At 42.5% G+C, this 6,119-nt stretch overlaps 1 pseudogene across 1 annotated transcript; it reads right to left on the reverse strand.

Moving 5' to 3' along the window:
• Nucleotides 1-3,725: 3,725 nt before the first annotated feature.
• On the reverse strand, nucleotides 3,726-4,587 carry LOC310791565 (ankyrin repeat and SOCS box protein 12 pseudogene; annotated as a pseudogene). Its single transcript has 2 exons — nucleotides 4,510-4,587; nucleotides 3,726-4,310 (listed from the first exon to the last, which is right to left on the reverse strand). The product of its transcript is annotated as an ankyrin repeat and SOCS box protein 12 pseudogene (transcript).
• Between the last annotated feature and the right edge of the window lie 1,532 nt (nucleotides 4,588-6,119).

A 6,119-nucleotide genomic window follows, 5' to 3' on the forward strand; every position in this document is an offset into this window, starting at 1 on the left:
ATTTTGTCTGCCAAGCGGACGAGTCTGCAGGGTAGGCCGCACGACGAGCTAATGCTAACAAAACTCGCTAACAATAACAACAAACATATCCGCTGCATCATCGCCAGCTTTGGTTTAACGTAATGCCAGCTTATTGGTTTCCCCTCCTCTCGGAACCTGTGTGGGACATGGATTGCAAATTACAGTAGCTTGATAATTCTGAAACTGCAGCATACTGGCAGCAGCCATGTTTGCGTCGCAGCTGTGATGTCACGAATGTGCGACAACAAAAGCTCCGCTTCCGAGGCAAAAAATAAAGCAGGATTATTATCGGATAATTTATCGGAAAAAGGCCATTATCGGAATAATAAATAATAACGCAAATGGCCATATTGGCCGATAATTTATCGGTCCGATAATTATCGTGCATCCCTATAATATATATTGTATATATATGGTCATATTGTATTATTTTGCTCACAAAATACCCTTGCTTAATGTTTGTCTGACAACGTCCCATCTTCACCCACAGAAGCACTCTGGGATGGATCTTCACCCACAGAAGCACTCTGGGATGGATCTTCACCCACAGAAGCACTCTGGGTTGACTCCAGGAATGGCCAGCTTGCTCAGCTCCCCACTGGTGTCCAACAACACAGGACAAGATTCTGTAAGTAATGAGGCCTCTATGGTGAACATTTGCCCCCGGGGGAAATATGATTTTTTATTTCAGAGCAAAGTACACATGTGCTCCTACATTGGTTTTCTACCTAGACCACGCCTTTTTATTCTGAGCCTGTAAACTCTTACAAGTTACACACTTCATTTCTGGTCTCAAACGTTATGCCCTTCAAAAAGTTGTGCCTCTCAAGAAGAGATACAAACGTTGTCTCCTTCATCTCAAGTCTTGACCTGAACACACGGTGAAACATGAGGCTTTATGCTACTTGCTGCCTGCATTAAACACATATGTATCTCATTCTAATTGGTAGTCACTTTGCATCAGGGTGTCAGCTGAAGGCCTCAAATGTAAATTAGGTCACAAACAGATTTTGCTGCTGTTTTTCCAATCGATAGTACAGTGTTATGGCTGAATTATACTCGACCAAGCTCCGTGGGGGTGTGGCCCCGCGAGTCTCCGTGAGTCACCGTGCAGACCTCGCGCTGGGGCTGATGCCATTATACTCAGAAAGTGATCAGCATGTATTGTACAATGGTAAATAGTGAGAACAGCCCGTGGAAAAGTCGCAATGAAACGCTATTATGTGCAGTACTGAGTGCGCTTTCACTCTCAAATGACCCCACATCAGTACATGAAGGAATCACCAAACGTGTTTTTACTGAAAGCCGTTTTACTTCTCAGCCCTGATAGCCTACTCTGTGCTGCTTTTAATCTCTCTCAATATTGCTCTCAACACAACACATTTACTTGGTGAAATGACTAAAAACGAACAGTTGAAAATCAAAGTTTATAGCCTACCACATGGGTCAAGAAATCTGGCGAAAACACAGCTCAGTGTTCAGGGCTCAGTGGCTTGAAAGCGGACATGTTTGGAGAGAAGCCGTGCGCTGCTCGCGCTGTTAGAAAAAAAATCATGCACAAGGCGAGCGCCAGACGGAGGTAGCGAATAACCACCCCAACAAATTTACGTCATTTGACGCGCCCGGCCCTCGCTCCACCCCCGCGCCCTTCACGGCAGGGTGAGCATAATACAAGCTTTATGCTGTATGGAAGTAGTGCACTGTATAGTGGTCTTTGTTTAAATGTTTTTATGCCTCCGCCGGCGATAGCCAGACCGGAGGCATTATGGATCCGGGTTGTCCGTCCGTCCGATGTTCGTTAACGCGATATCTGGGGAACGCCTTGACGGAATTTTATCAAATTTGCCTCAAACATCGACTTAGACTCAAGGATGATCTGATTAGATTTTGGTGGTCAAGGTCACTGTGACCTCTCGAAGGCCATTTTCAAGCTTGTTAACGCCATATCTCAGGAATGCCTTGACGGAATTTCATAAAATTTGCCTCAACCATTGACTTGGCCTCAAGGATAAACTGATTACATTTTGGTGGTCAAAGTTCAAGGTCACTGACCTCACGAACGCCATTTCCAAGTTTGTTAACGCAACATCTCAGGAGCGCCTTGACGGAATTTCTTCCAATTTGCCTCAAATGGCGATTTGGACTCAAGAATGAACTAATGGCAGAGGTATAAATCCGTGGTGCGGTCGTTCTAGTTGTATTTATGGGAAAGTGTCTTGGGACAAATTTCGGACTTTGTCCGAAAATAAAGTGAAATCTAATCTAATCTGAATTGTATTTCCCCCTCTTCAACAGCCGGTGATCTGCTGTCCTCCCCGGGGCCTGTGCTTCTCCCCGTCCACGCCAACCCCTCTGTGCCGTCCCTCAGCCAAGCGTCCTCTCAGCCCTGGGGATGAAAACACTCCAGCCCGGGCCAAGAGACCACGAAAGAAGCTACCACGCCTACCAGTAAACCACACTGCCTGCCCCCGAAACACACTGCCTCCCCCCCTGAAACACCCCGAGCCAGCTGCCTCAAGGAGGCAGGTCACTGCCAGACGACGATACGTCCGTCTGTAATAAATCAAACACTTGGACACATATATATATATTTTTTTTATTTGTCATGTTCCACCATTATTTCTTGCATAACACTCCCCTATTCTCTGCAAATGGTATCATCTCCCCCTATCTTCATGCTTTGCAGATTGGAGTATGAAAAAAAAAAAAAAAAAGTTCCACCATTTTTATGGTGTATATATCTTTGTAATATGTCTCTTTATAATGTAATAAATATGTAAATATGAATTGAATATATTTGTATCAGTTCCCTTTATTATTTGAATTGTATTTCACACTGCTTCTTCCAGTTGTTGTATTGAATTCTGGGGGCTTAGCTCCCCTTTAAAAGTAAAAAACACACTTCCTGTGCAGCAGGAAGATGTTTTGTACATGTACAACACCAGCAGAGAAATGTCATGTGTCATGTGATGTGTCATTGTGGTGGATTTCTTCTCTTAGAAGAGGGGTGGAATGAATGAAAAGGGGCCTCTCTCAAGTGTGAAAAACACATGGCTAGCTATCATAGAAGGTACTAACAGTTGCTGGAGCATGATATGATGATATGATACTTTATTGTCCACCATGGTGGAAATCTTTCTTTGGCTTCTCTTCCCATAGAGATACATTGTGCACAGTCAGCACACCATAAAACATAAAGACATATAACATAAAACACACATGTACAAGTTAAGACATAGATGGTGCAAATAAACATATGATTACAAATACAAACACCTAACTAAAAATGGCTTCCTACCTATCTTAAGATACCAGTCATATACCTACCTACCTAAAATATTACATAGCGCAGCAGTGACAGCACACAGGACAATTCATTTATTTAATGACCCCAGCCAATGACTGTCATAAACACGACATAGCAGGCATTAAGTGATTAAGTGCAATCACACTGTCAAATGAGTTTATAACAGTTTCATTCATATTTTCCTTGACCTAAACTACAGTGGTACAATTTGACCTCTTCATTAAGATGCCATTAAGTGTAATTACACTGTCTTGGATAATGTCAAGTTGTCATAACAAAGAAATTGACAGGTTATATTGTCTTTAATGTCAAGTTATCATAACGAAGACATCTCAAACAGCCTCCTTCGTGTTCATGACAGGTGTCATGTCATGGTTATGACAGGGTTATCTCCGTCTTATGCACACCCCTTCAAAGAAAGTGTTACCCAAATGGGTCCTTTGTGTCTCATGGTCTCACCTCTCTCCTTGAGGAGCAGAACCACAGCTTCATTCTGCTTTGTCGTCTTGTCAATGATCAGCGTGGGCAGATACACATCGGCCCCAAAGTCTATGAGGAGCTGGATGTATTCCACCCCGCAGCCGTAACGGAGACACATCTCCAGCACTGTCTTGGGCTGCTTGATCCTTGCCAGCATCTTCTCCTCTGTGCAGTTGTAGTTGGGGTTGGCTCCGTGGAGAAGCAGCAGTTTAAAGCAGTCCAGGTGTCCGTACACTGCAGAGATGTACAGACGCCCCCTGCAGGCTGTGGCATTGGAGGCCCACTCTGGCACTTTGGGCCGGACGTCCACCTCGGCTCCGAACCGCAGCAGCTCTCGGAGCACGTCCACGTCCCCCTCCCGCGCCGCCGTCAGCACCGGTGAGCAGTTGTTGTTGTATTGGCTGCCGTTAGCGTCGGCTCCGGCCTTCCGCAGAGCCGCCACACAGTCCAGGTGGATCGCCGTGAACAGAGGGGTCTGAGACTTCACATCCAGGCTGTCTATCTGGACCAAACACAACAACACACTCCATTAGCCTAATACAGTTAAAGCTATCATATCCGGGTAGCATACAGGCACTAGTCAGTTTCACATATATTGTGTAGTCTCGCTGGCCAGCATTGTGTGGATAAGACTGAAATGAAAACGTATTCCATCAACATTGAAACAAGGCGACCTTTAACGTGAAACATGAGCTCCTCACCTTTAGCCATGTGTCCGGGGAACCAGTGGGCAACTTCGCGTTCAGCAAAGTCGAAAACTGGTCGAAACCTCCCGACATTGCAGAGTGCGTGGTACAGCTTCATTGTTATAGTTTATTATAAAAAGTAGAGCGGATTAAACTTGAGGTTGATCTGGCAACAGTCAATGCTCCTCATCTTCTGCACAAGCCAGCCATGTTGTTGTGTTACAATGTTTACATGCCGACCCGAATCTGGCGTCAAACAACTTGGTTCCTACCCTTTGTATGCAGTTACCGTTACAGCTGCATGATAGTGTTCTATAAACTGTTACACTATTCATTGAAAATAGCATGGCATTGTAGAACTGTAGTCAAATAAGATACAAATAAAAGTAAAAGCCTGAATTGTGAGGAACCAAAATCCTTAAGCTTTCAGTCTCATTGTTGATTGATTTTATAACTTAAAATAGCCTATATGAGCTGTAAATTCAATTTACATTACAATATTTATAAAACAATTATTGTGGTATTTCATCAATTAAGAAACTTAATTTAAATCCATTTGCACAATTCATCTCACTGCTTAACTTCACTTTATTAGATGTTGGTGTTATGCACGCAGCAATCTGGGAACCCAGAGATTCACAGATTGTGCACCCAGTGTCTCTTACTGACAACAGATCCTGTAATGTTATTATGTTACAGACCATGGCGAGTGTGTTCAATTTAGAGGCTAGATTCTCTGCCTGAACCCCAGACTGGCCCGAATTTCTCCTCTATTCCTCAGGCCTGGGTCAGATATAATAATAATTATACTGAAAGCTGAAAACTCAGGTCATAAGCAGTGTTATATATACGTATACATATATACTGTGTATATATATATATATATATATATAGTACTTCTCTGGATGTACTGTATATATATATATATATATATATATATATATATATATATATATATATATATATATATATATATATATATATATATATATATATATATATATATATATATATACTTCTCTGGCTGTGATTTATCTGATTGTGAGTGAGCAGAAATGAACACTTCATTCCCCTCTGGAGTCTGTAACATAGGGCAACTTTGAAGTTGTTGTGTGAGCTGTCAGTCTGTGGAAAACCATGGCAGCCACAGTCTAACAGGTTTCAGTGGAACAACCATGCCACCAAGAGGAAAGCTGGATAATAGCAAGCATTGTGATTCTCATTTGCAATGTGATGTTAAAGGTGTTGCTGCTGGATGTTGAGTTGGTATGAATTGGAACGTACAACGCAAATGCAATTCAATGAACACTGAGATATGAAACTATTTTCCTATTGTGATTTTGTCATGTTACTAGAACTGGAAACACGAATGATTGGTGTCAGCTCCATGATGAGAAGCCCTTTTGGGCCTTTGCGGCGACGATTTAACTCATGAAAACCTAATAGTATAGATTGTTATTTTATCCAGCATAGACAATCAACAATTGAGCCAAGATAGCCTGATATTGCTGTTTGACATACTAAATACATACAAAAGGTTGGTCTGAAGGCATTTATAGTTTCTGACTCGGGGAATGTGGGAATAACTGTAAAATTCCACAAAACGAACTGTATCTCTGAACTAT

Source organism: Poromitra crassiceps (assembly GCF_964638095.1).
Source record: "Poromitra crassiceps genome assembly, chromosome: 2".
Taxonomy (NCBI): domain Eukaryota; kingdom Metazoa; phylum Chordata; class Actinopteri; order Beryciformes; family Melamphaidae; genus Poromitra; species Poromitra crassiceps.